Genomic DNA, 27,408 nt, shown 5'->3' on the forward strand with positions numbered 1-27,408 from the left:
CCCTCCACTCAGTGTCAGCTGCGAAACAGCCATCGCACCCTGCGACTCTCCGCTGGAGCTCAGCGGGTGTGAGCCTGGCCAGTACCTGGATGGGAGACCACCTGGGAAAAACTAGGTTGCTGCTGGAAGTGGTGTTAGTGGGGCCAGCAGGGGGCGCTCACCCTGCTGTCTGTGTGGGTCCTAAAGCCCCAGTATAGTGACGGGGACACTATACTGTACAAAAGGTGCTGCCCTTCGGATGAGATGTAGAACCGAGGTCCTGACTCTCTGTGGTCATTAAAAATCCCAGGGCGTTTCTCAAAAAGAGGAGGGGTGTTACCCCCAGTGTCCTGGCCAAATTTCCCCACTGGCCTTTCTCTGAACTGGCTCCATCACTCTGTTCTCCTCCCCACTGGCGCACTATGGCTGCCAACGCATCATCCAAGTGGGGCTGCACGCTGGTGGGGGGAGTGGGATTTGAGTGGAGTATCCAGAAAAGTGCTATATATACATAGTATAAGGAATTATTATAATTAGCAGCAGCCTTCCCACAAAACCCTTACAGTTTTCCCCTCACGTTTCCTTTTCGGCCCTGGCTGGGAGGCGCAAGGAACTGGACCGTCACTGTGAGTTTCTCACCGCACAGGGCGGTGGGGTGGCTCTGTGGCTAAGGACTGCTACTCCCTTGGACCCCTGAGCAAGGGCCTGAACCCCAACTGCTCCAGGGGCGCCGTATAAATGGCCGACCCTGCGCTCTGAATATGGCCACTAAAGTGATCCGATCTTGGCGGCAGGACGTTCAGGTGAGCAAATTAGTTCAAAGTCCTTTGACTTTGCACAGAAGTACATGAGAAACAGTACCAACCCGCCCGTTTGGTAAGTGGGAGCTAATTGATCCCAGCTGTTTCCCGAACGAAAGCCAGGATCTGGCTCCCAGCACCTGGGTAGCTTGTCCTGGATTCCCGCAACGGTTTGGATATAAAGAAGGTCCCCCTGGCCTTGATTTTAAGTGCACTTTCATAGAGTGGAAATGGACTCCACATGAATGAAATACAGCACCGTGCCTCAACATTGCAGACAGGAGCTTTCTTCAAATGTCTGCACCCGGCTCGACCCAGCACTCGTCTTCAACAGGGAAAAAAAAAAACCATAGTCCAAACAGCGACTGCTATACCTGTCTTTGTGGGGGGGGGGGGAGGGGGGTGGCAGGACAGCCGCAGTTCCTGAAAACAGCTCGAATCGTGATGCCGTTTTCCAGACTGTTCTTGTTTTATTTCCCCCCATCTAAACCTTCAATCCCAAATCTCGAACTCAGACACCCCCCCCCCACCCACCCCTCCTTCCTTCCTTCACTCCCGCCCTCCCTCCCCCTTCGTTTTCAAGAAACACGTTTTTAATTAAAAAATACATTCAGATTGACAACAGAGCAATTTGCATATTAAATTAACAGCCACTTAAGTCGGTGCTGAACGCACTGTAACACAGCCAATTATATGTGTAGTGGAGCGAATGTGCATCAATTTTTTTTTTGGGGGGGGGGTCTGTTGTTGATGATGTTTAACGGAGAGGGAGGGAGAGCAGACACGGGGGGGGGGGGGGGGGGGTCCCTGTCGGGGAAAAGGGATTTCAAGGCCTATCAGTTAGCGAGCGCCGACTGCAGCCTGGCCCTCCTCAAGCGCGATAAAAGCGGAACCGTTTGCCGCGCTCAGCCAGCCCAATCCCAGAGTGCTTCGGAACACCCGCTTTTGGACCGGTCCGCAATCGCTCGCTCCCAGCAGGCAATGCTGCGCCGCGTCGAGCCGAAGTCTTCATTTGGCGGCACTTGCTCTGGGTGACGGCACAGAACCGGGGACCCTGGTGGCACCCCCCCCCCCGACCCCCTCACCTCATTCACACGGCTGCACGGCGCCCCATCTTCCAGCCCCCGCAGGGCAGCTGTGGACAGCTGAGATCAGGGTTCTCGGGTTCGGATCCTGGCGGGATCTTCGGAGTGGTGTGCAAACCTGGAGAGTCAAGTAACCAAGTCATCAGCTGATTTCCTAAATTAGACATACGAGGGGTTAATCTTACAGTCCTTTAGAGACGATTCCATAAGACATTCACATCAATTCCTAATGCAAGAAATTGTATAGGGCCAATAAAGCGATGTTATGTTATAGGTACAACGAATTACAGAGTCACTCTGGACCCAAGAAATAGTCCAATTATGCTGCTAATTAATTATACCAACTATCACCAAAACCAGAAGACACCAGGTTTCCAGGTGTCTCTCCTGGTTTAAAGCCACTTTGGATAGCAGTGCCAGTCTAATAATAATAACGGAAAAATAATATAGGAAGGTAATCCGACTGATTAGCAGTAATCCCGGACTCTCTTACCTACATTAATAAAGATCCCACATTAGTGCCGAACAGGGTGGGCGAAACTGCTGGTGATACTGGACACAATCTGTCAGTCTCCGCTGCCGCGCCAGCTAACCACGTAACACGCACCGCTGCGGCAACACCACGCACCGCAGTACTGAAACAGTGTGGAGGCATTTCTTTATCCCACCTTCAATCACACTGTTCAATAAATGATCTCAGGATAAGGGAGCATTGGTTTATGGACAAGTGCAATTAGCGGTTCTGTGCAAAAAGCAGCCATATCACTCTGCAACTCACAGCTGGCAGCGCCACTGGAGCTCAGCAGGTGTGAGCCTGGTCAGTACCTGGATGGGAGACCTCCTGGGGAAAACTAAGGCTGCTGCTGGAAGAGCTGTTAGTGGGGCCAGAAGGGGGCGCTCATCCTGTGGTCCATGTGGGTCCTAATGCCCCAGTATAGTGATGGGGACACTATACTGTAAATAGGCACCGTCCTTCGGATGAGACGTAAAACCAATGTCCTGACTCTGTGGTCATTAAAAATCCCAGGGCGTTTCTTGAAAACAGTAGGGGTCTAACCCCGGTGTCCTGGCCAAATTTCTCCCCCTGGCCTTTACCAATCATGGCCTCCTAATGACCCCCATCTCTGAGCTGGCTTCATCACTCTGCTCTCCTCCCCACTGAGAGCTGGTGTGTGGTGAGCGTTCTGGCGCACTATGGCTGCCGTCGCATCATCCAGGTGGGGCTGCACACTGGTGGTGGTGGAAGGGATCCCCATTACCTGTAAAGCGCTTTGAGTGGAGTGTCCAGAAAAGCGCTCTGTAAGTGTAAGCAATTATTATTATTATTATTATTATAAAAAATGAAGGTGTTGTGCAGTTATAGGGGTTCAAGGTGACTTTGGGGGAGTAGGCTTACAGGTTTTGATGTGGGTGTAAGGATCGCTATAGGAGTGATGTACAATGACTATGTATGGGTTGGTGTCTTTTATGTAATGTTATATTTATTTGTACTGTTTGTATGTCTTTTGTAAGGCTCAGTGGAATTCCTTAAACTTATAGAGCACTTTTCTGGACACTCCACTCAAAGCACTTTACAGGTAAATCCCACTATCGCCACCAATGTGTAACCCCCACCTGGATGCTGCGCCAGTCCGCTCCCCACACACCAGCTCTCAGTGGGGAGGAGAGCAGAGGGATGGAGCCAGTTCAGAGATGGGGGTTATTAGGAGGCCATGATTGATGGGTGATTTGGACAACACACTGGGTTAACACCCCTTCAAACATAGCTACTCAGATGCCAAACACATTTCTGAGACATCAGACAATAAAGGAATGTTATATTTACGTTGTCAGAGTCTAAACAAAATGCTAACACAATGCCACACCTTTCCAACTGCACAGGAAAAACCTTGCTGTGACATCTTTCATCTTTCTGTCTACTGACCTGGGACTGGCCAACCCAGATGCTCCCCACACTCTCCATTGCAGAGCTGTGCGGTGGGGCTTCTTCGCGTCACCCAGGATGGGGGGGGTGGGGGGGGGGTGGGGTTAGCAGAATGGGACCCCTCCTGTAGGCGAAGCACTCTCAGATCCCCTGGGAAGAAAAAGGAAAAGTGCACAGTGTAAACGCAAGGGTGATCACTAGAATAAATGCAAGCGGGTCTTCATGTGCTGATGCTGTTGATGGTTATCAGTGAAAAGGGTGAGCTGGGAGCAGAGGGGATGCACGATCCCCAGTCTTCCCAGCACCCAGAGCCAGAGCCACAGGAACAAGGCCGGGCTGACCTCCGGAGCTAATTAAAAGCTGATAAGATCCTTAATGAACCCAGGCCAGATCAAAGCCCCATGGCAGCACAGCTGGGGAAGGGGCCATGTTTACACAAGTTACTGGTGGTAATTAAGAAGGGGGGGGGGGGGGGGCACTGTGAAGGTCAGCAGGTTTGAGGAGGGAAACGCCTACACGGACTGAAGAGATCCCCCATCCCTGCACCCACACACACTCACACAAACAGCTGCTTATTCCTTGTTAAAAATAACTCACCCGAGTGACAAAAACACAGCCACAGCACAGAGGACACCGCAACTGCAGAGGCTCTGCGGTGAACAAGCTCTCTGGCCACAGGGAGGGGCTGCAAGGGGAGGTTTTGTTGCAGAGGGGCTGTAGCTGCGAGGGCGTCTGCGTGGGGCAGGGGTGAAGGGGGAGCACGCAAGCCAGGCAGCTGATCTGGCACCAGGGGACCGGCGCTCCGCTCTGCTCTCGCATAGGCTGGGTTGATGCTTCAAGGGGGCACGGCCTGAGGGGGTCTCCAGTCTCTTTGCGACCCACAGTCCTTTGCTGGAACTGCTCTGACCTGACTGTACATCAGAACAACTGCATCTGCTGTTTCGATAGTTTGCCGATGCCCTGCAAAGCTGACTACTGCAGGTGGGGCTGCACATTGGTGGCGGTAGTGGGATTCCCTTTTACCTGTAAAGCGCTTTGAGTGGAGTGTCCAGAAAAGCACTATATAAGTGTAAGCAGTTATTAATTATTATTATTATTACTTTACTGACTATTCCAGAATCTAGATCACCGATATAAATGAGCAAGGGCAATGATCCTAGTACAGATCCTTGCGGTACTCCAGTATTCCCTACCTGACTCCTGGCAGGGAATCTATCTGGATCCATCTGTGTTTTTCCATCCTACAGAGGGCCCGGTTGGATCAAGGGTAAAGATCTAATTCAGGACTGAGAGATCCCTAAGCGAAGAGCCTTTCAAAGCGCACTTCTGTAAAAAAAAATAGGGCTTTGAGAGTCTAAAAACTAGGTGCCCAGCCATGCTGCCAATACAAACCCAGATAAACTAGCTGCTAACTACCGGACACATTAGGCTGAACGGCCTTCCCTCCACCCCCAGCGTCGTCTGTAACTTTTCTTATGTTGTTATTCTCCACAGATGTGTTTAAGCACATGAAAAGGCTACAGACGGGCACACGGATCCGTGAAATCGCGCTGTGTTGTGTCATTCGCCGCGATCCCTCCCGACAGGGCAGGCCGGGGAGACACTGGAAGAGAGCTGCCCGCGTCGAGCTCCGAGTCCGGGGGAGCTCGGAGCCGAGACGTGTGCGAAGTGCTGTTATTGTGCCTGCGTGGAGGGGGGTATTTACACACAGATCAAGCCCGACTCTGCTCTCCCAGCTCTTCCAGGAGCTCATTATCTCCATAATCCTCACTAATTACACCTGCTGCTCCCAGACTCGGGGAGAACGAGAGCTGGGACTTCCACCACACACAGAGAGAGAGAGAGATCTGCCTGCCCTCCAGCCCAAGCTTGAACGAGCAGGCGGTGCGGCGCGCCTTACGGTCGGAACTAATGTCATCTATCGGTGCGGCCGCCAGGATCATGCAACAGCCAACCGTCTGAGTCCACAAGCAGAGGAGCACAGCTGTCTGAGCTGGGATCGCTTCCTGGCAAACTGGGGGGGGGGGTAGATCTATCCTTCCTCCTTCCCTCCTGTGTAGCACAGGAATGCGAGAGCTTCGGGAAGCCAAACGCAGCGGTTTACAAACTGCAAAACGCGCAAAATGCGTTCCGAAACGGGGAGGGACAAACGGCTACCACCGAGCACAGGAGCGAGTCTCTTCCCCTTTGGAACAAACCCTCAGTACTGTACTATGTTTCTTCTGTCACCTCGTTTGCTCACTCCCGCCTCAGCCGAGTTCTCCTCCGGTTTTCACCTCCTGGAGGGGTGGGGCGCCCGCTCCACTTCCAGTTTATTCATTTAAAAAAAAAACCTACACCCCCCCTCCTCCTCCTCCTCCTCTTCCTCCCTCTGCCGCCGCCTCCGACACTGTGACCGCCAGGCTGGGGCTCAGCGGGGCTCAGCGGAACACGTGCCTTCATTAACACTCTTTAATTAGGAACAGATGCAAGTTTCGACACGGCGCTCTCGGCGCACAGCTCGGGCCGTCTCCCTTTTCAGCCCCCCCTTCCATTTCTCCTCCTTCCTCCATTTCTCATTCTCTCGTTCCCCCCCTCGCACCTCTGTCACATTTGTAAGAGCCGTGTAGCTTAATTAAGGGGGTTTCCGAAGTGTCTTAACTGAGCTCCCCTCGTCTCTCACTTTCCTCTCTCCAGTTAAGCGCTCGCTTTCTTCCGAACGCTTCTCTCCTCCTCTGCCTCGTTCGCCGACCCCAGCGGCTTCGGAGTCGGATGACGGGACAGCCCCCCCCCCGGCTCTCGAAACCCGGGGCAGAGAAGACTTTTCCTCGCCCGGTGGGTGTAGCAGGAGCACTAACAGTGAGCGCAGTATGGTTTGGGGAGGGGTGGGGTTATTATAACGCGCGAGCCGCCGCAGAAAGATCCTATGGGAATTCGGAGGAAATTCCTGGGATTTTTTTTTTATCTTGGAAAAAGGCGCAGGGAAACCGAGACCAGGGAGAGCGGGCCGGAGAAATTGCGAGTCGCCCTCGGAACAGACGAAGCGGTTTTTACGAAACACGGCTGTCATTTGGGACACCAGACCGAAGAATTAATTCAAACTCCACTTATAATTTTTTTTATATATATATAATTGACAGGCCTGGCTTCAATTCTGAACAAAGCATCGACTATTTTGTCATAAAAATACGGGATTTGTACACTGCGTGAAACACCAGGGAAAGCGCACATCATGCAAATACTGGTTAAGCCAAACCGAAGGTCTTCACAGTTTTATTTCAAATTGTAGCACAAAACGTGCCCCGACTTCCACGTTAATCCCCAACCCCTTTTACCCAAGCGATTTTAAAATGCACCTCTTATAGTACTGATTTTGACTCTTAATAGCCCCAATCTCTCGAATTCAATTTGCCCCCTGAAATATTTGCAGAAAACACGCATCGCCAAACCCGGGACAGAAGACTCGAGCCTGCTTCTCTGGGGGATAGGAGCGTGACCTCCTAAGATTTAGGCAAAAAGAACGTGAAATCGTATTGTTAAAACACAAGGCAGAAATAACCAACAAGATCTCAGGCGGATCTCCTGACTTCTTGATTCTCAACAGGGGCTTGTGCACAGGTAGCGGTGCCTATCCAACAGTCACCCACACGCAGGTCAGACGGGCCCAGACCCAGCCGAGGACACCTACAGAACGACCTTACGAGGACTGTGCTTGATTTATGCGTATAACCCTGCCCGTTAAATCAGTGGTTCGCAACCTTTTTGGCCGGGGTACCCCCTGGAGGGTCGGCCAGGTCCTGAGGTAACCCCTATGATTATCGTAGGCATAGAACGCTAAGAAAGGGCTGTTCAGGTGTTTTTTTTTTGTATGTATACAGCACGTATTATAGTGGAATAATAAATAAATATGCACGTATCATTTAGAATCGAAATGATTTCAGAATTAGCCGATATTTTGCTAAAAACCCAAGCACATGAACATCCGCCATTTTGGATGCGACGCCCAAGGTACCCCCAGGGGTACACGGTACCCCGGTTGAGAACCACTGCGTTAAATACATGATTGGTCCACTGCTTTGGAGACCTTGAGATGATTAAGACGCAGGAGTCGATTCCCGCGTGTGCCGGCGGGTACTGTACGGGTGACGTCTCCACCCGTCTCTCCTTCGAATCGCCAGACCCCCACGCTGGAGGAGTTCCCCCGAGTGGGGGTGGGAAATGGGGGGTATTAGTTCCGTCTGTGTTTGAATTAAGAGAAGGTAGCCCTGTCTGAGCTCTGCATTTATTTTGTGATACTGCCTTTTAAGACGGTCCCGATTTCTATGATACAAGGACTATTCGATATAACCAACTGTTGACGCGATCCTTGACTGTCCAAAAAGGCGCATTTTAATAAGGGAACTGTACTGGTGAAAAAATACATCTAAAATTCCGAAAAATCGCTACCTGGCGTCTAAGTTATATTCAAAACATTAAAGATCTTTAATTTTGTTTACAGACGTCGGTTTATAGAAGTTTGTCTAAATAATGCTACTCGGTAGTCTTTTTAATTGCCAATTTACCTCCTGGGAAGCTGTATTAAACACAGTTTATGTGTCTAAATGACGAGACGGAGCTCGTCCCGTCACTTGTCGCTGTTTTTTTATTAGTTTAATTTTTTTTCCCCCCTCCGAAGCCTTCGAGTTAAAAAGGTCGTCAATAACATGTTGTCAAAACGTTTGTTTGACGCGCATTGGACTACAATAAACTCATTTAACGGCAGATCCCGAGATTAGCCTGTTAATTGCGAGCGTGAAGTCGAAGAAACAGATGCAGAATAACGATGAGACTTCAAAATCAGATCGCAGGGAGCAGAATATCACATCGAGCAACGACTCTGACCAGTTTCTCCACGGACATGGGGAGATATGCCGAGGTGCTTTCTTTACAACGGTGTGGAGGCACTACAGTCTTATCAGCCCGGCTGAAATCTCTGCCCTCGGCTCTGGGGGGAGAAAACGGTAAACTAGCCTCCATTTCCACCCACCGTCACGCCCAAAACTCAAGGGTCTTGCCAAAATAATCCTGACGTCCAAAGTACGGGAGAAAAAAAACCCAGCAGCCTGCTCTCTTCAGTTCGTGAAGAGGTCCCTGTGAACATCCGCGGCCAGCCCACATCTGGACAGTAACCCTCTCGCGATCGGAGTGCTGAAAAGCTACAGCGTTTCAAGCGTCTGCCCGGCCTCTCCTTCTCCGGCGGTCTTTGGGCATTCACCTGAACCCCGCAAAGTTGTGGTGAAGATTCCGCATGCATTAAAAAAAAAAATAATAGAAACGGCAAATAACAGTGGAACAAACTAGAAAAGTGACATCTTTTCTCAGAAGCTTTTTTTTGCTACATGCAACAACACAGAGAACCGCACAACTTCAGATGCGGGATCTCCCCTCCCTCTGAAAACTATCCCGCCATTTATAATGTACAGAACTCAGAAATGAACGTTTACATATGCATCGATAAAGCAATTGCACGGGAAACTAATCAAGTGTTACCAAGCAGGGGACTGGTCACTCTTTAGGGTTAGCTACTGTCAAGACGGACGTTATCGGTCCGATTCCCAGTTTTCTACAGCTCGGATGAGAGGGGGGGGGGAAAAACACGGACAAGTCACCGGCAGGAGCCAGAGGAGGAGACGGAGGAAAAAAAGACCCGCAATGTTGCAATCTTCCGAGGTGGAGAGGAAGGTTCTGCCAAAAAAGAATTTTGCCGAGTAACCAGGCGGGGGAGTGAAACATTTTGCAAGAGCAGTTTCTAGCTGAAGTGCTAAAGAGTTCTCAGAGTGGGTCCCGGAACTGCCCTCTCTGAGATAATTCGGCGACGTGACGCTCAGAACACAACCACTCGAGTCCGTCTGCTACAGTGGCGGTCTGTTGGAAATCAAGGCTCTTGCTCGGTATCAGAGATTAAATCCAAATTTCACGAAAAAACCATCAATATTTAAAAGCCCTTTTCAGAAACGATTACAGGTTTGTGTCTCTAATTATTCCCTGTCCACTGCCTGACATATTTCTGCCATCTGGGGTTTAAATACAGTCGTTTGCCACTTGTGCGACATTCCTTCCCTCTGCCTTGTCGAGCTCCCCCAACTGTCGGACCCCAGAATTTCACGCCTTACCTCGCCGGTGTGCAGCTGACAGTAGCCTCCTGCAGTTGTCGTTTTTTTCTTCATTACCTTGTTGCTGTTGGACCTTCGGATCACACAGGTGGTCAAGTGGTGGCTCACAGCTCCGGCCTCCTGGGTTCGATTCTGGACTGGGGTGTCCGTCCGTGTGGAGTCTGCACGTTCCCTCCCTGCAGGCGGACGAGGTCTCTTCGCTCCTGCCAACAGCGCATCCACTGGGCGTGTCTGCTGGCTCCGAGTATCCCCTGCGGCCTTGTGACAAGCAGGCGTAGCATCCAGAGGGAGAGCAAACGGGCCCTCCCGTTCCTGACGCGCGCTCCGTGTTTCCGGGATGGGTTCCAGCTTGCCGCGACCTTCCCTGGGAAAGTGTACGATTTCCGAGGCTGGAAGGATGGGTGGAGGGGGGTTTAACCCTCGTGCTCTCTCGTCTCGGCTCTCTATTTCCCCAGGGCTCGGGCCATGCACAAGGGGGAAACACTGACCTCTAGTGGCGGTCCTGGAAACTCGTCTGCCAGACGGAGGAGGAACACCACCCCTCTAGCCCCGCTTAGGCTGACACTGTGGGCGAGCTGCCAGGCGGTCAGGGTGGAAAGGCCTCCAGTCCGCACTGGGGAGGGGGGCATGGTAGTTGGGGCATCTTAATAATTAATAATAATAATAATGATCATTTCGAACACTTATATAGCACTTATCTGGACACTCAACTCAAAGCGCTTTACAGGTCATGGGGATCCCACTGCCACCACCAATGTGCAGCCCCACCTGGATGATGTGCCAGTCCGCTCCCCACACACCAGCTCTCAGTGGGGAGGAGAGCAGAGTGATGAAGCCAGTTCAGAGATGGGGGTTATTAGGAGACCATGACTGGTAAAGGCCAGGGGGGAAATTTGGGCAGGACGCCGGGGTAACACCCCTACTCTTTTCGAGAAACACCCTGGGATTTTTAATGACCACAGAGAGTCAGGACCTCGACTGAAGGACGGTGCCTTTTCACAGTAGTGTCCCTGTCACCATACTGGGGCATTAGGACCCACACAGACCGCAGGGTGAGCGCCCCCTGCTGGCCCCACTAACACCTCTTCCAGCAGCAGCCTTAGCTTTCCCAGGAGGTCTCCCATCCAGGTACTGGCCAGGCCCCCACCTGCTGAGCTCCAGTGGGTGAGCTGCAGGGCGAATGAGCCAAGAGCCTTTCCTCCGTGTGCTACACAAGCTTCGATCACGCCCCCCCCTCTCTGGCTGGGCACAGATATAAAGACTGTGACAATCTCCCTTCATCTTCCTCTGAATGAATCGCTCCAGAGCACAGGCTCACCTGCTGCAGGTGTGTGTGTGTGGGGGTGGGGGGTAGCATGGGGGGGGGTGCAGAAAAGTCCTGCTTGACGGCGAACCCAGCCTGACAAGTTTAGGAGCAGACGGGGGGGGGGGTGCACTAATTAAGCCCTCCTTGACGCCAGGGGCACGCTGTTCCCAGACCAGGGGGTGGGTCTTTTTACTTTCATTTTCCCCTGCTTTGCATCATGTCCCTGAATCGGCAGTCTGCCCCCCGCCCCCCGCCTCGCCCCCCAGCTCGTCCAAACCACCACGTCTGTTTCCCCTCTCTCTCAGTTTAAGAGGAAGACACAATATCGCTAATTGCTCATTAAAGTTAACACAAAGCCCCCGAAGCAAAAGGCTCTAATTAGCTCCCCCCCCATCCCCGCCACCAGAAATAGCCGTCTTTTAATTTCATTGAAACTTTTTATGGGGTACTTGGGGGGGGGGGAGTGTTTTACGATGCTTCGGTCTTGGGGGACTGGTGGGCTCTCTAATTAACCGAGACCTGGGCACCCTGAAGGCTCTCTCTTGGGGGGGCGGGGGGCGGCGGCAGTGGGCACTGGCAGGCGTGCGGCTCTGTGCTTCTGAAACCCGATTCCCGGAGCTTTCATCTCCCAGGGATAGCAGGGAGCTGGGCGCGGATCAGCCGACAGAACAGGGGCGCACGTTTTAACAGGACATGTGGAAACCCACAGCAAAGCCTTCCAAACCCCTGCTCTACCCCTACGCAGAGCACGCTACACAACAACGCCGTATAGCCCATGTGTGCTATATACAGCGCAGACACTAGCCATCTATAGCTTACTTTTGAAGGTGTTGTGGTCAGGGCTGGTGAGGACTGATCAGTGTGATCAAGATGAACGTGTGGTTATATTACCTTGCAGCTCACTACTGGCAGCCCCACTGGAGCTCAGAAAGGTGTGGGCCTGGCCAGTACCTGGATGGGAGACCTCCTGGGAAAGCTAAGGCTGCTGCTGGAAGAGGTGGCCAGTAGGGGGCGCTCACCCTGCAGTCTGTGTGGGTCCTACTGCCCCAGTATAGTTTCTCAAAAAGAGTGGGGGTGTTACCCTGGTGTCCTGGCCAGATTTCCCCCCTGGTCTTTACCAATCAAGGCCTCCTAATAACCCCCATCTCTGAACTGGCTCCATCACTCTGCTCTCCTCCCCACTGAGAGCTGGTGTGTGGGGAGCGGACTGGCGCACCATCCAGGTGGGGGCTGCACACTGGTGGTGGCAGTGGGATTCCCCATCACCTGTAAAGCGCTTTGAGCCGAGGCCTTCACTGGAGGAACAAAACACAGAAGACTGCGAGGGGCACCTTATACAAGTTCTCCCAGTCCTCCCACCCTCAGGACTTCTTGAGAATGAACAGCGACACACAAGCGAGAGGAACGACGAGGAAATGCTTTTAAAACCGGGAACACTTCTTTACCCAAACGGTTGTGAGAGTCTGGAACAAGCCAAGTGGCCGAAGTCGATAACCTTCAAGAAATGGATCCATGTGATCCTTGGATCCATTTACTCCCAGACGGATCAGATACCTCCTCTTGTTCATAACCATTACACATATATACTGTCAGAGACAATAAATTGGCGCTCCACCACTCCACTACAAATACTCACTCACTGTGTAGGAAGGGTAATAGTTTGTGAAAACAAACTTTGTCCTTGCCAGTGAGCTCTCTCTCTTGTAGGTTTATTGAACAGTAATTCCTCCTTCCAAGTGGTAGCTAAGATCTCCAGTGAACTGACTTTAGGATGCAGCGTGTCAACGTCTACAGCTCTGTAAAAACCACCAGTGCCAACCGGACTTTCAAAGTCTTGACATCACGGCCAGGGCTAACAGAACACCCTTCAGCCCGAGGGAGAACCCGGTCTGGTATCCGGAGTTGTGCTGTTCGGATGCGTCGGTAACACTTTCGCACGTTCGAGAGGCCGAAAAGTGATCTCGGCCAGATAGGAGGAAACGCTCTCGCTCTCTCTCAGACAGGCCTGGAGCTCGGGGCCCCCATGCAGTTTGAGGTTAGGGCCAGCGCACCAGCCCCGAGAGCAGACAGAGAGATAAAGATCGAGTGATCGTTGGGCCAGGAGCCCCCCCCCCCCCCTTTATCTCCCTCCGCTCGGCTGCTTTTAGAAAGTTCAGTTGAGCCGCGGTCTTGGCCAGGCGCGATCGCCTCGTGATGGACAGAAGGAGGAAAGAAGCAGGATGGGGGGAGGGGGGAGAGAGAGAGAGACGCAGCGAGCGAGAGACAAGAGTCAGAGGAGGTAAAGAGGTCTACAAACCAAGGTCCACCTGTGAGCAACCCCCCCCCCCCCCCCGGGTCAGAAAGTCACATCTGGGGTGTCCCCGCGGCAAAGCACAAGACAAAACTTACTCAAATGAAAAAGCAGAACATCGCGCTTTTAGTTTTAAACACAGAGCGGCTCATGGAACAAGAGACTGAGTATTCACCTCATGACCAATATAATTCTTAATAATATTAATTCTTAATATTATGAAGCCAAGCCGAAATCCGAAACGAGCCCAAATGTGTGCCAAGTTAAAAAACGGAACATCGCGCTTTTACTTGTAAATACAGAGCGCCTCATGGAAAGAGACTGAGTATTCACCTCACGTCTAATATAATTATGAATAATATTCATCATTAATATTATCAAGCCAAGCCGAAATCCGAAACGAGCCCAAATCTGTGGTTACAGAGCAGTTCGCGATGAGAGAGGCTGCAGGCAGTATTGACCTCATGTCTAAAATAATCATCATTTTTACTTAGAAAGTGCCTTTTCCACACCCAAGGACGCTGTACACACCGTGATGAAGAAAAAGAAAAGTAAAATCTACAAAAACAAACAGAATGGAGGGCAAACAGAGATAGGCCCGAGTTAAAAAGGTGCCCCTTTTGAGTTCGGATTTGAAGAGAGAAAAGAATTTCTCTCTTGAAGTGTCCCGAGGAAGGGGGTTCCAGACAGAGCAGCGACACATGACCCACGGTCAGCAGGCTGGGAGAAGGCCTTTTAAAATCACCTCAGGTAAACCCGAAAGAGGAGCAGATTCGTGCTGGGCTGGGGTTCACGGTCCTTTCTGCTCGCACCTGGGCGAGGAGGAGCAGCAGCAGCAAAGCCAAGACAGAAAGTCCCGAATCGATTCCTCCGTGGCGGTTTTGGTCATCTTGTTCCGTCTGTGCCCAGAGGTCGCTATATAAACCTCGCCATCTCGGGCACGGCCTACCCCTGCCGAGCTCCGGCTGGCGAGGAAGACGAAAACGAAACGGCAGCCAAAAACTTCCCCCGCCAAAGTTTTTCTCAGCCGAAAACTGGAAAAAAAAAAAAAAAAAAAACACGCTTCCACCTCTCCAGGGCAACCCAACCTCTCTCCTCTCTCTCTCTCTCTCGGACAAATGAAAGAAAACACACAAACTTCCCCAACAGGGCAGTTTTCCCTTTTTGGGGGGAACTCAACTGTTCTACACACATATAACACAGGGACGGCCCTGTTACTGATTTTTTTAAAATGTATTTTCTGTTAAAAAGGATACAAAGGCAGGCTCACGTAGAAAGAAAGAGAATTCCCCTCGACCCGAACCGCTCCTCTCTCGCTGCTGTATCGCCACCCCAGTATTTCTGCTGAAAGCCTTTTGTCTGTCCCCCCCCCGTCCCCCTGCCCACCCGCTGTCTTCCTCTCCAGGTGCGAGGGAGCTGATAACGGAGAGGGGTGCCCTGGGGTCCCGGGGGGGTTCTGGGCAGCTAGGCTTGGCTCTGCGGGGTCACCGGTGGTCCCTCCCTGGGTTGGTGCCCTGGCATTTCCACAGCGGGGTGCCAGCGCTTATCGCGACCGGAGACCGAAGACACTGGCAGAGGCAGGCGCTGGGGGGGTGTCAGTTCAGGCCACAGGAAGCTGGCACCCCTCACCCTCCTCGCCTCCTATCTCTCTCGCACTCTACCCCCCACGCCGTGTGCATGCTAATACTGGTGCCCCCAAGGTTTTTCGGGGGGTGATGCGGTGTTTGCATCTGAACCCCCAGCTGCCTTTAAGAAATGTTATCGGATTCTTTCCAAATGTCAGGCCGCGCGTTCTGACATTTTCCTCCAATGCACGGCCCCGTCAACAGCGATGCACCGATTCCCGATCGCCGCGTGGGGATATATAGAGCCCCTGGCGGAGTTTCTTCCAAACGAAGCCCCGTTTCTGTTCCGAAGACGCGCGCAGACACCCCAGACGGCCTGTTTCGACCAGCCTGTGGGCAGGCAGGCGGTTCCGGCGCGGCCGCTGTCTGAGGGCTCGCCGGAGGCTCTCTCTCTCTCTCTCACACACACACACACACGCCACCACCACAAAAAAAAAAAACAACAACACAGAAACCCTGGGCCTCATCTCCAAAAACAAACACCCGTCGCCATGACGACGCCAGGAGCCGGGTTCGGCTGTGCAGGGGAAGTCTCCCGTTCAGGGGGTAATGACTAATGGAAGACACATGCCACCATTAAATTTTAATTTGGGGTCATTTCCTTTCCTGCATTGCTGGGCTTGGAGGAGGAGGGGGGGATGTCGGAACTGGAGAAGGATGATCTGATTTGCACAGGAAAAAAAAAAAACAGAAGGGATGAAACAGAAGGATTATTTGATACGCACAGATTACAAGAAATTAACATCCCCTAGTGAGGAGGAGGAGGAGGAGGTTCGGAGAGCTTTTTCGGCTGCTCAGTCATACAGGTTGCTCTCCAGAAGGTGGGTAGATGCATGCAATTGTCTCTGGTCATGCCAGGAGAGGGTGTCCTGAGACCGATCTCGGAGGCCCACTGATCTCCGAGCACTAACACACAGCAGCTTTTTCCCTTTGCCCCTCGCCTTCCGGCGCACAACCGGTTCTCTGGAAAGAATGAAGTCAAGCAGACATCTCCGAACGGCAGCAGATAAAGGTCTTGAGTCACACGCTCGATATCTGTGATGGGATCTAAAATAACCTGGAAATCAAACTGGAACGTGCCTGCATGTTGTATTAACATTAACATCCAGCGATTTTATCAGCATGGCTAAGTCAGTAACTTTACCCACATCACGTGTATGTGTGAAGATTTCACATTTCACATTTCATTTTGGGCCAGATTTCGCAAACAAGCGAGGACATGAACAACCTGAATTCAGCAACAAAGCGGTTTTGAAGAGAGCATTTGTTTGTGCGCTTTTTAAGGAGAAACAGTTTGGCGCAATTATAAATACAGCTGCAAGTCCAAATCTCCAGGCATTTCTGAGGACCCCCCCTCTAAGGACCCCCCAGCAGGTCAAGGGTCAAGCGGATCGGCAACCTGCTACATCACAAAAACGCCGGCACGAACATATGCAGGAACCAAACGAGGTGAAATCTGATGTCTTTGCTCTGTGCTGAACTGTTTAAGGTTCTTCATCGATGGATCTGATGATGCAGATGTTTAAATCTAAATCCAATGCTGGGATATCAAATGGATGGCCTCCATGTCAAAAGAATGTTTACAAACAAGAAGAGGCCATTTAACCCATCTAGCTCGATGGGTAGTAGGTAAGTAGCCCAAGGATCTCACCCAGCTGTATCTCAAAGGAAGCCAGGGTACCGGCTCTAACAACACGCCTAGACAGCTGGCTCTAGATTCCCTTAGAAGCCTTAGCGTGAAGACACCTCCTGCTCTCCATTTTAACTGCACTGCCCCTTAAATTTCCACTGGTGTCCCCTGGTACACCTGTCACTGTTAGAAAGACCGTACGTTTCGGCTCAGGCCGCGGCATCAACCACTTTCAATACCAGGAGCGAACATGCAAAAAATCCCGTCCTTTCCCAGGGTGATCCCAGCCTCTCTGCGTGGAAATGATGGAATCAGCCGGCCTCCGCACACGTACCGTATGTCTGTGTGCGCTCTGCAGCGTCAGCGGCAAGAGGAAGGTTTGCGCTGGTGGGAGATGAGACATGGGCTCAGGCCCTTGCAACGCCCTGTGCACGGCACCCCCCCCGCAACACAGGGCTGAGGGCCAAGTGTATGCCTAAGAGGGGCTCTGATAAGCTGCATGGAGCCAGGCTGCAGACGTGCAGATCGCCAATCTGATACAGAGAAGGGCAGATACAGAGAGCGAGCTGGCCAAAACAAGGCAGGTCACACACATAGCAGCAGGCAAATGCATTCTACACACAGGCACCTGCGAGCTTGCATGCAACTCTCGGGTTGTCAGGTGTGCACATACTGCTCCACACATACGTTAATAAAAAACGGCATGCACAGCCAGACCCAGCTACGTCATACATCTCTGCACGCGATCACACGGAAACGCCGGCACACAAGCGTGTACATACAGCACCGTACCGCACGCCCACGTCTTACCCTGACGTGACACTGCTATCCAGGATACAGGATTACACTGCAGCAGCAGAGCAACAAGCCGCTGCTCATCAAACTGGGGACTTTGCTGCAGGTACAGAAAAAGCATGCGGATTCCCTTCGCAGTGTCTGCAAAAGGCTGCAGTTTGTGTCCTCCCGTCTCCCAATCACCAAATGGGCTCAGTCTCAGGCTTCGAAGAGTAAACTTCACATATACAGATAAAAAATAACCGCTTTGCAAAACGCCAAGACGATGGAGTCCACATCACTACATACTGCACACCATCACCAGGTGCAAGAGCAGCACTGACGCAGCGGATATGTTGTCACAACAGTAGATCTGCTCACCTGCGGCTCATGCCTCTAAATACCTTTCAGTTAACAGAAATATTATGTTCTGGATTTCGGGACAATTCCTTAAAGAGGTGGGGGGGGGGGTCCTCACTTTGTGTATACTGTACTTGAGAAGGGGTCTTTATCAGCGCTCCCACAACCCCTGCACACAGTCCTCCTGTTTTCCTGCACAAAAATAAAGCCATCTGTGGCGTGCTCTCCAGAGAGGGGCTCTGTGCTCAGCTCCCCCCCCGCCACTTCCCTCCATTTTCTGCTCCTGTTGCAACACGAAAATTGGCTCGGCGTTTCTGCTCTAGTTGGGATTGCTGGTGCTGATTAGCATTGCAGGGATAATTAGAGGTAGTTGGGAGTGAAGTGTTCTGAATATGAGCCACGCTGTCATTAGGGGCTTCCTCATTGTTGGGGGAGTAGGGGGGGAAATGCACCAAGCGGAAAATTGAAAAAGAGCTACCCCTCCTCCCCCTGCCCAAAACTTAACAATTTTAGAGGTGCAGAAACAGGTGGGTTTTTCAATGCCCTAGCACGCTGTAAAAGGGCACCGTCGTAAAACTGAGGTCCCGATTCTCTGTGGTCATTAAAAATCCCGGGGCGTTTCCCGAAAAGAGTGGGGGTGGTACCCCAGTGATCTGGCCAAATTTCCCCCTGGCCTTTACCAGTCATGGCCTCCTGATAATCCCCATCTCTGAACTGGCTCCATCACTCTGCTCTCCTCCCCACTGAGAGCTGGTGTGTGGGGAGCGGACTGGCGCAGCATCCAGGTGGGGGCTGCACACTGGTGGCGGTAGTGGGATTCCCCATTACTCGTGTCCAGAAAAGCGCTATATAAGTGTAAGGAATCATTATTATTATTGTTATTACTATTAGGGGAGTCCCTGCACCAAGCGATCTTAGTGTCTCAGCGCAGGGCTGGGCGTTAATGCTGGGCCTACCGGTCTGTTTCTAAGTCTTTTTTTTTATCCATTTGTCTTAACAATACACGAAGGTAAGCGAAGCACATCGGCTCGGCAGCTGCAGAAGGGGCTCGCTGGGTGCAAGATTCAAAATGCCCCCGTCCTGGACAGCACGGCGTAATCCGATCTCAGGCCCCCCCCGAGTCGGCTGCTTCAGACAGACGCGCGCCAACACGACGTCGATGGGCCGACCGTGCGGAGACGCGACGCGCAGGATTCGCCCCCTCCTCCTCTCGGGGCTCGGCTGTGGCTGCCAGCCAGGTTCTCGGCCTGTTTTCTGGAAACGTTTCCTCCTCTCCTGCCTCGCCGCTATCACTGCTCGCCCTAATTGATTCAATCCGGCATATCACGGTTGAGTCGCCAGATCGGGAGCCGGGAGACGGGCATGACAGCAGCAGGGGGACCCACCTGTTACTGAACCACGACTCTCCGGCTCGCCCCCGAGACAATCACCGAGCCCCGCGGGCGTACAGGCCGAGATCGGTTCTCCGCCGGGCCCCAGGTACGAGAACGGAGGGTGTCAGAGGTTACCTCTCTTGTGCCCGCAGAGACGCCATCTCCCCTGTTAATTCGATTTAAGAGGCTATGGATTGACAAGATAGCAGCTGTCGCAATTCCGCGAACCCCAGGGGCCTCTGGCCCGTACACTTCTCTTCGGCAAGATTCGGCCACAACCCGGGGCCAGAGACAAAAAAAAAAAGGAGCGCCTATCTAGAATTTAAAGCGTATATATTCCGGGTTTAGCCGCAGCACGCGATTTTAAAAATGCACCGTGCAAAAACGAGACTCCGGGACGGCAGCTCTGTGGCTCAGGATCTGCGCCTGTGGCTGGAAGGTTGCCGGTTCAAATCCCGCAGCTGGCAGAGGAATCCTACTCCGTTGGGCCCCTGAGCAAGGCCCTTAACCCCAACTGCTCCAGGGGCGCCGTATAAATGGCCGACCCTGCGCTCTGACCCCCAGCTTCTCTCCCTGTCTGTGTGTCTCGTGGAGAGCAAGCTGGGGTATGCGAAAAGACCAATTCCAAATGCAAGAAATTGTATAGGGCTGATAAAGCAACATTATCATTATCACATTACATTATCGTGCCAACTTCCTTTCAAACTAAAGGCGCAGCCCAACCAAACAGGTTTTCGGGCTGTTGTCTTGAAAAAGGTCAACTTGTGCTCACCGATTGTACCCTAGGACCCCATCCAGAGCAGATAAACACTCCCGGTTCGTCTGCCAGTACAGTTAACGGGTAGTTGCAGCGGTATACAGTAGAAAAAAAAAAAGAGCCACCTAACCTTGCTCATAAAAATTCGGTTTAATGCAGCTCACTTTTCCAAAACAGAAATGTGACGGATCCAAAACTATCGCAGCACATTGCAAAATAAACCATCGTAGGCCTTGGTTGATTTGGACATAGCTGCAAAAGTCTGGCCTTTGCAGGCCAGGAAAAGTTACGAAACCAGCGCTCTGGCTTTTAGCTATCCTAAAAAAAAAAAACGCTTATGTTTCTGCACGAGGGACTCCCGGCATGCTTTTGCTGACAGATTCCAAGATCCTCGGGATTTACAACTGCAGCCTGCGTCAGACCGTAAAAGAAAATATGCAGCTTTCCTCTGCGGGGAACGGAGAAAGATCTATCACAATTGCTTGCCTGCAGTTGTAAAAAAAAAACACACACACACACATAAACCCCTGAGGGACCTATCCGAAAACCTTTTTTTCGCAATACGACACCCTTGTGGGCCTGTCCGCTAACCTCTCTGTAGATGCGTCTCACAACTGCTTTAATCTCGCTGTCGAAGTGTTACGTTTTATTTCCACGCGCTATGCCTGTTTGTGGGCGTAAAAACCTGGCGCCGCTTAGAGCAAAGCAAAAAGACTCAAAAGCCCGTCAGAAGAGTCCTTCCAGGTCTCACCGTTCTGAGCTCTCGTCGTTTTTACAAAACGAGAGTGAAAACGCTCTCGTACTCGAGAGTGCAGTTCGCTCTTGAATGTGAGAGCCGACGGGAACAGGTCCGACCCGCTGCGCCAGGTGAGACGCACCGAGACAAAGGGCTTTGTCGTTGGTTGTTGATCCGGCGGATTTTTAATTAATGGATTGGCTTCAGGCTACAAGGTAGTGACCTTTCGACCCCAGACTCTTCCGGCCAAGACAGCCTTTCCAAGACCTACAAACTCTGAACTGAGATGGAGTGGAGCTGACTGAGACCTTGAGCGGGGGGGGGGGGGGGGGTTATCTCTGTCTCTGGTGCACCGGCTGGGTGGGGGGTGGGTGTGCTTGTGTGTGGAGCGGAGTGGAGGGCAGGCGGTGTTGTTTTTTGAGCGAGGTGAAACGGACCATCACACAACCGAGCCAGGCAGGGGCCGAGGGGGGAGATGGAGGAGATGATTAGGAGAAGGAGGGAGGGAGAGAGAGAGAGAGAGAGAGAGAGAGAGAGAGAAAGGTGAGGTAGAGGAGGCGCCGCTGCCACATTCCTACGCACGGCCCAGTCGCTCTGAAACTGCAGCGCAGGGATGTGCCCGGAGAGAGGAGTGGCGGCTGTGCAGCGCCCCCTGTAGGCACCAGCCGGTCATTGCCGCCTATCACGCATGCAGCATCCATGTGGTCAGCTACAGATGCAGCCATTCAAAGTGCGCGTTACAGACACGTACCGCAGGTGGCGTCGCGCACTGTGACGCAAGATGACGCGCGGCACCGCAGTGCGTGATTGGTTGACCGACAGGGGCACTCGTGGTCCGTTGGTCTGTCGTAGAAAGACTTACAGTAAACGTCTTTGCTGTGCCCGTTGTAGATATTGAATTTTACCACTGAAGGGAAATCTTAGTAGCTGAGCATAAAAAGAATAGGAGCATACTGTAACGCGTGTGAAGGCCATAAACGATATTAATTTTGGAACATAAACATACAGTACTGTATATGGCTGGTCTTGGTACCAAAAAAAAATACACACCAGTATTCCATTTCTCCCTAAACATTTTAAGCATCGAAGTCTTTAACTAAAGAGATACCGGAGTCAACAAGCATACTTTTAGAATTTGATTAATAGGGAATATAATATGGAATCGCGTATCTAAAGAATTTAATAACGATATGATTATATTCGTGTACTGCGACAGGGCTGCGTAGGGCTGTTTCGACATGCGACTTCCCCTGTAGCCTACTGGTCTACGTGCCCGACTACCAACTCACGATTAACCCATCGTGACTATTGTAATAAGAAGCCTGCAACATGGGGGGGGGGGGGGGGGAACAGTCTTAAAAGAGAGAGCTTTTGCGTGCAAGGCAGCGTCGAGAACCCAGAAAGGAGCAAGCAGTCAGCACCAGCCAGTCCGTGCACTCTGCAGGGCCTGACGCCAACGATCCCGGGGGACTCTGGCGAAGCCGGACAGTCCCGCGTGGTTTTGCGCGACCTGCGGATCGTTAACGTGACCAGGCTGACTGATATCGGATTGCTTTCTTTTTTTTGGTAAAACAAAACCCTCACAGAAAGTTGCAGTGGAAGCCGAGCTACCACAACATCGATCGCAGGGCGGGTTTAGGGTAACGGTGGCGGGTGAGGCCAGGGGGCAGATCCGCATCGCAGCCAGCAGGGTCTGGGCTGGACAGGGCGAGACGCAGATCTCATCTCTCATCGCACACATGGTCCTGGTTACGAGCACAAAACAATCCCCAAACTGCAAAACCACAGAGGATTGGATGGGGCTGCTGGTGCCGGTACAGTAAATCTCCATGACCCACCCCCCCCCCGGCCACACCCCCGCCTGCAAAATAATTAAAAACGATAAAACAGACCTGCCACTCCGTCGACAGTCAGCTAATTGTTTTCAGGCCACACACGGCTGCTGCCCAGGCCTGACCCCGACCGGCTTTCCCAATAATCCAGCTAATTTCCTCCAGCATTCCAGCGCCGCTCTCGCTCCCCGACTCTCCCTCTCCCTCCTGTCATCTGCTCTCGGGGGGCCGAATCTGTCCTCTCTCCCTTCGGCCCAGGAGAACCATTTCTGTTTAAGATACAAAAAAAAACAACAACAACTCCTGAATTGGCACTCTTTGATGAGAACCAGCTAAACGGGTGTGCTGGGACGCCTAGATCTGCGCCCCGGGAAACTGGGAAACCTGAGAAGGACACAGGTGTGACCTTCGGATAGGTGGACGCGAAACCAGCAGCCATATCACCCTGCAGCTCACAGCGGGCAGCCCCACTGGAGCTCAGCAGGTGTGAGCCTGGCCAGTACCTGGATAAGAGACCTCCAACTCAAATGGACCCTCCACTCAAAGCGCTTTACAGGTCATGGGGAATCCCACTGCCGCCACCAGTGTGCAGCCCCACCTGGATGATGCGCCAGTCTGCTCCCCACACGCACCAGCTCTCAGTGGGGAGGAGAGCAGAGTGATGGAGCCAGTTCACAGATGGGGGTTATTAGGAGGCCATGACTGGTAAAGGCCAGGGGGAAATTTGGCCAGGATGCTGGGGTTACACCCCTACTCTTTTCGAGAAACGCCCTGGGATTATTAATGACCACAGAGAGTCAGGACCTCAGTTTTACGTCTCATCCAAAGAATGGAGCCTTTTTACAGTATAGTGTCCCCGTCACTATACAGGGGCATTAGGACCCACACAGACCGCAGGGTGAGCGCCCCCTGCTGGCCCCACTAACACCTCTTCCAGCAGCAGCCTTAGCTTTCCCAGGAGGTCTCCCATCCAGGTACTGGCCAGGCCCCCACCTGCTGAGCTCCAGTGGGGCTGCCAGCGGCGAGTTGCAGGGTGAGATGACTGCCGGCCACATCCTCTTCCTCCTTTCCAATTCCAGCCACGCCCCAACACTGCTGGACAGAACCAGCCCCGAGTTAAAAACAGGCAGGGTGGGGCAACGAGCCACGATATCCGGATCCAGTGACGCGGACAGGACGGGCGACACCGCAGCGCAACGTGTGGAGCACCGCAGGGAGTACAGCGGGCTACTGGACAGACGTGTCCAGCCCTGCTAGCCATCTGCAGAGTCTGCTACACCACGCAGGGCTTGGGCAGGCGGCCTGTGTGTATTCGGGGGGGGCAAGGTGTATCAGAATGCAGCAATGTGCTTCTACACAAGTTGAGCTGCAAGAAATCAAAAGGAGAAAAGTCAACCCCCCCCCCCCCCTTGCCCTTTTTAATTGGCCTGTCACCCCGATGTCACAAATTCGAGTTCCCATCTGGGAGAGAACTCCAGCTGAGTTTGTGTGTGTGGTGGGGGGGGTGAGACTGTGCCTGCGGCAGGGGGGCTGGGGGGGGGGGGAGGGGGGGCTGTAATGAAATGCAGTGTCGGAACAGCGCAGGGAGGGCTGCTGGGACGTTTTAATAAAAGGTTTAATTGCGCAGGTGAGGCTCTACTTACAGCGCTGGAGCTAATTGGCTGTAAATGAGTCCATCTGGTTTAATTCTGAGCTCAGAGGCGGCAGGAAACGATTACAGTCCTATTAACCGTTTCCCTGCCCAGAGTCAGATGCGACGGTGTTAAATTAAAAACAAACCAAAACGGATTTCTTTGTTATTTGAACATTTGTTGAGTGGGTCCTGGTTTATTTTTCTGCTGCGCGCAGCGTGTATACTAATCAGGGAGAACAAAGGCCAAAGAATATTAGTGTGCAATGGGGTCGAGTCATTAATTTGATTTTCAGTGTAGGCGGCGTCATAAACTGTTGCCAAAATCCTGGTTCGAGAAGGTTCTCTTTAATTGCCCTCCCTTTCCTTGAACAATTACCCCTCCAAAGAGAAGCTGGATCAAAGATGGAAACGTCTACAATAATTTACCCTAGAATGGTTTCTTTAAGCTCCAACCACAAGCTATTAAGGGTGATCTGTGCTGCCAGCGCACCAGGGTTCACACCCCCCACACTCACAGTGCTGTTAGATCATTAGTGACCAAGTAAGACCTCAGTGCAATGTCTCCAGGGGAGGAGGAGAGCTCCTACAGCATCGTCTCTTGTGCACGGGATGGGAAATGCTGTGCCGGTGGGAAGAGCATGGTTTTCCTAGAGGACTGAGGACTGACCAGGCCCAGCCCTGCTGAGCCTCTGACTGACACCTGACTTCACAGAAGCAGGGCCGCAGTCTAGAATGGCTACGCTGTGCACAACGGGGCTACCACACCTGAAGTGGGGAAACAGGACTACAGTCCTCTTCCGTTCACCTGGGGAACGTTTCCCGAATCCTCCTTTTCAATCCCAGCCACGCCCCCCCAAACGCAGGCCGGACTGAGTGAAACCAGGAGAGGGTGGGTGGGGGAGGGGTGATGACCTTTGACATCCAGATCCAGCGATGCTGCTCCACACCTGTTAGGGAGGGGGGGGTTAAAAGGTGGGCCACCCACTCCCACTCTATGACAAAAAAAAAAAAAAACTAAACTCTACATTTCGGCACCCGTCCGGCCTCTTGCACAAACATCGGCATCCGGCACCCGTGCGATAAACCGTGCCCGGGAGAGGGCAGATGCTGTTGTTTGTGCGTGCTCTGTTTTGTGCCCCGTGCTGAATTCCAGATGTATTACGGCAAGGCCCGGTGGCCATCACCAGAGGAGGCGGGGTCTTGAAAAATGGGGGCGTGGCACATTCCTGTGTGCTCATGCAGGCCAGCAGGGGTGAGTGGGGGGGCGATAAGATTTTCTGCCCATTCTGCACCACTGGTAAAAAAAACAAAACAATCAGGAGCTATTAGTTTGCTTTGGATGCTGGGGGGACACGGCCGGGGAAAAGCTTTCATCTGAAGGCGAGTGACAGCAAACAGGTCCATCTGGAGGAAGTTGATGGCGAGAGTCATGTGAGTGGGGGTGGGGACAAACGTTCTTGGTGGCCCTACCCTCCCTGCCTGCCTGCCTCACAGTTCACCACTGGTCATCTTATCTCTCAGCAGCATCAACCACTTCCTCCTGGCCTCCGTCTCTCACTCTGGGGCACCCCCCACCCCAGTCTGTGTGCAAAACCACAGCCAGCATCTACAAACTGCTTACCGCCGGCACCAGCAGTAACCAGGGATAGGGACCGTCCAGTTTCAGGAGAGTTACTGGCACCTTTCCTGCCTGCAAATCCCTGCAAGTCTCTCCTTTCTTAGCTCCTAGGAACAGCGCTTCCTGCGCGCAATTGAGCACACATCGGGTTCAACTCAAAAGCTTGGCAGCAAAAGAGCCTCTGATAACCCCTGCTGTCCAGATGCAGCCAAACTCCTCCGCGGGTTATATTTTACAAAACATCTGTCAACCCCGAGAGCTAATCTGCATCGTATTTCAAACCTCTCTCCACCTTACCGTGACCCGTCTAACTTCAGAGTCGGGGAAAAAGTGAGTAATGCAGGACCTGCTGTCCACACACTGTCGGGCGGTGAGACCTCCGACCGTCTGCACTTAGTGAGTCTGACAGCACACAGGCTATTGTCTAAATTATTAACGATGATGTCAGTACAACCGGAGGGACCCAGCTCCAGAGCAGATAGCTGGAACATGAGCAGAGATTAGAGATCTTGGCTGAAGAAAGGCTGTATTATGTGATACTGATAGAGGGAGAGAAAACAGCGAGAGTCTGGGACAGGTTACCTTACCCCTGCCACTGCAACAGGGCGCTTGCTGATATTCAAGCAGCTCTGTCACCCTGGGGCTCTCAACTGCTGAACTGCAAGCTGCTGAAGCCCGCTGAAGCTGAGCCTGGTCAGCTCCTGGATGGGAGACCTCCTGGGAAAAGCTGAGGTTGCTGCTGGAAGAGGTGTTAGTGGGGCCAGTAGGGGGCGCTCACCCAGCGGTCTGTGTGGGTCCTAATGCCCCCTAGGCCATCGTCTTACATGACGATCTCCACCGCAACCTTCATGTACAACTAAAGGCAGTCTAGAGAGGGGTGGTGTAGGCTCAGGGCTGGGGGGTTGCGGGTTCGAGTCCCTGAGTGAGGTCTCTACCCCAGCTGCCCCAGTCCAGCCAGCGGTCTCAGTGGGGGGGCTCATGCGCTCTGTGGACTGTTGGAACAGTTATGGACGAACTTCACCTGCTTGGAAACAGAGTCTCTCCAGCTAACCCCCCCCCCCCACCCACCCCAACGGGAGTCCAGCACGAGCAGCAGAGAAGTGGGAAGCAGGCAGGAAGTCAGGGGAGAAGCCAGCCGCACAGACCGGCAGACACGCAGGGGGAGAGAGAGAGCGAGAGATAACAACAGCACCGGAGCGCGCGCGCCCCAGAGAACAAAACCAAATTTTTTCTTGTAATTAAGCCGTTAATTAAGTGCTGCCGGCTCCCATTACACTTCCCGCACTCCGTTCTGTCTCCGCAATTCAATTTGTGCTTCATTTATAGAGACCAGGCAGTCTGGGGACCTCAACGGCCAGCCCCCCATGTCAGTATCTGGGCACCCCGCTTTCTCTGTCTGTGTGCGCGAGTGTGCGCGAGTGTGCGCGAGTGTGCGCGAGTGTGCGCGAGTGTGCGCGAGTGTGCGGGTCAGGGCCGAGCAGGGGATGAGGGCCGCCAATTCGGCTAGAAATGGACCTGTCCTGAGCAGGACAGTTTGTGCTGGGAGGAAGTGTAG

General features: G+C 52.6%; 1 long non-coding RNA gene across 1 annotated transcript; it reads right to left on the reverse strand.

Annotated features, from left to right (window-relative positions):
- Positions 1-3,853: 3,853 nt before the first annotated feature.
- LOC148816233 (uncharacterized) lies at positions 3,854-22,763 on the reverse strand. Its single transcript, XR_016094753.1, has 3 exons — positions 22,663-22,763; positions 4,982-5,114; positions 3,854-3,938 (listed from the first exon to the last, which is right to left on the reverse strand). It is a non-coding gene; the product is annotated as an uncharacterized LOC148816233 (long non-coding RNA).
- Positions 22,764-27,408: the final 4,645 nt, after the last annotated feature.

Source organism: Atractosteus spatula, chromosome 23, assembly GCF_055471065.1.
Source record: "Atractosteus spatula isolate fAtrSpa1 chromosome 23, fAtrSpa1.hap1, whole genome shotgun sequence".
Taxonomy (NCBI): domain Eukaryota; kingdom Metazoa; phylum Chordata; class Actinopteri; order Semionotiformes; family Lepisosteidae; genus Atractosteus; species Atractosteus spatula.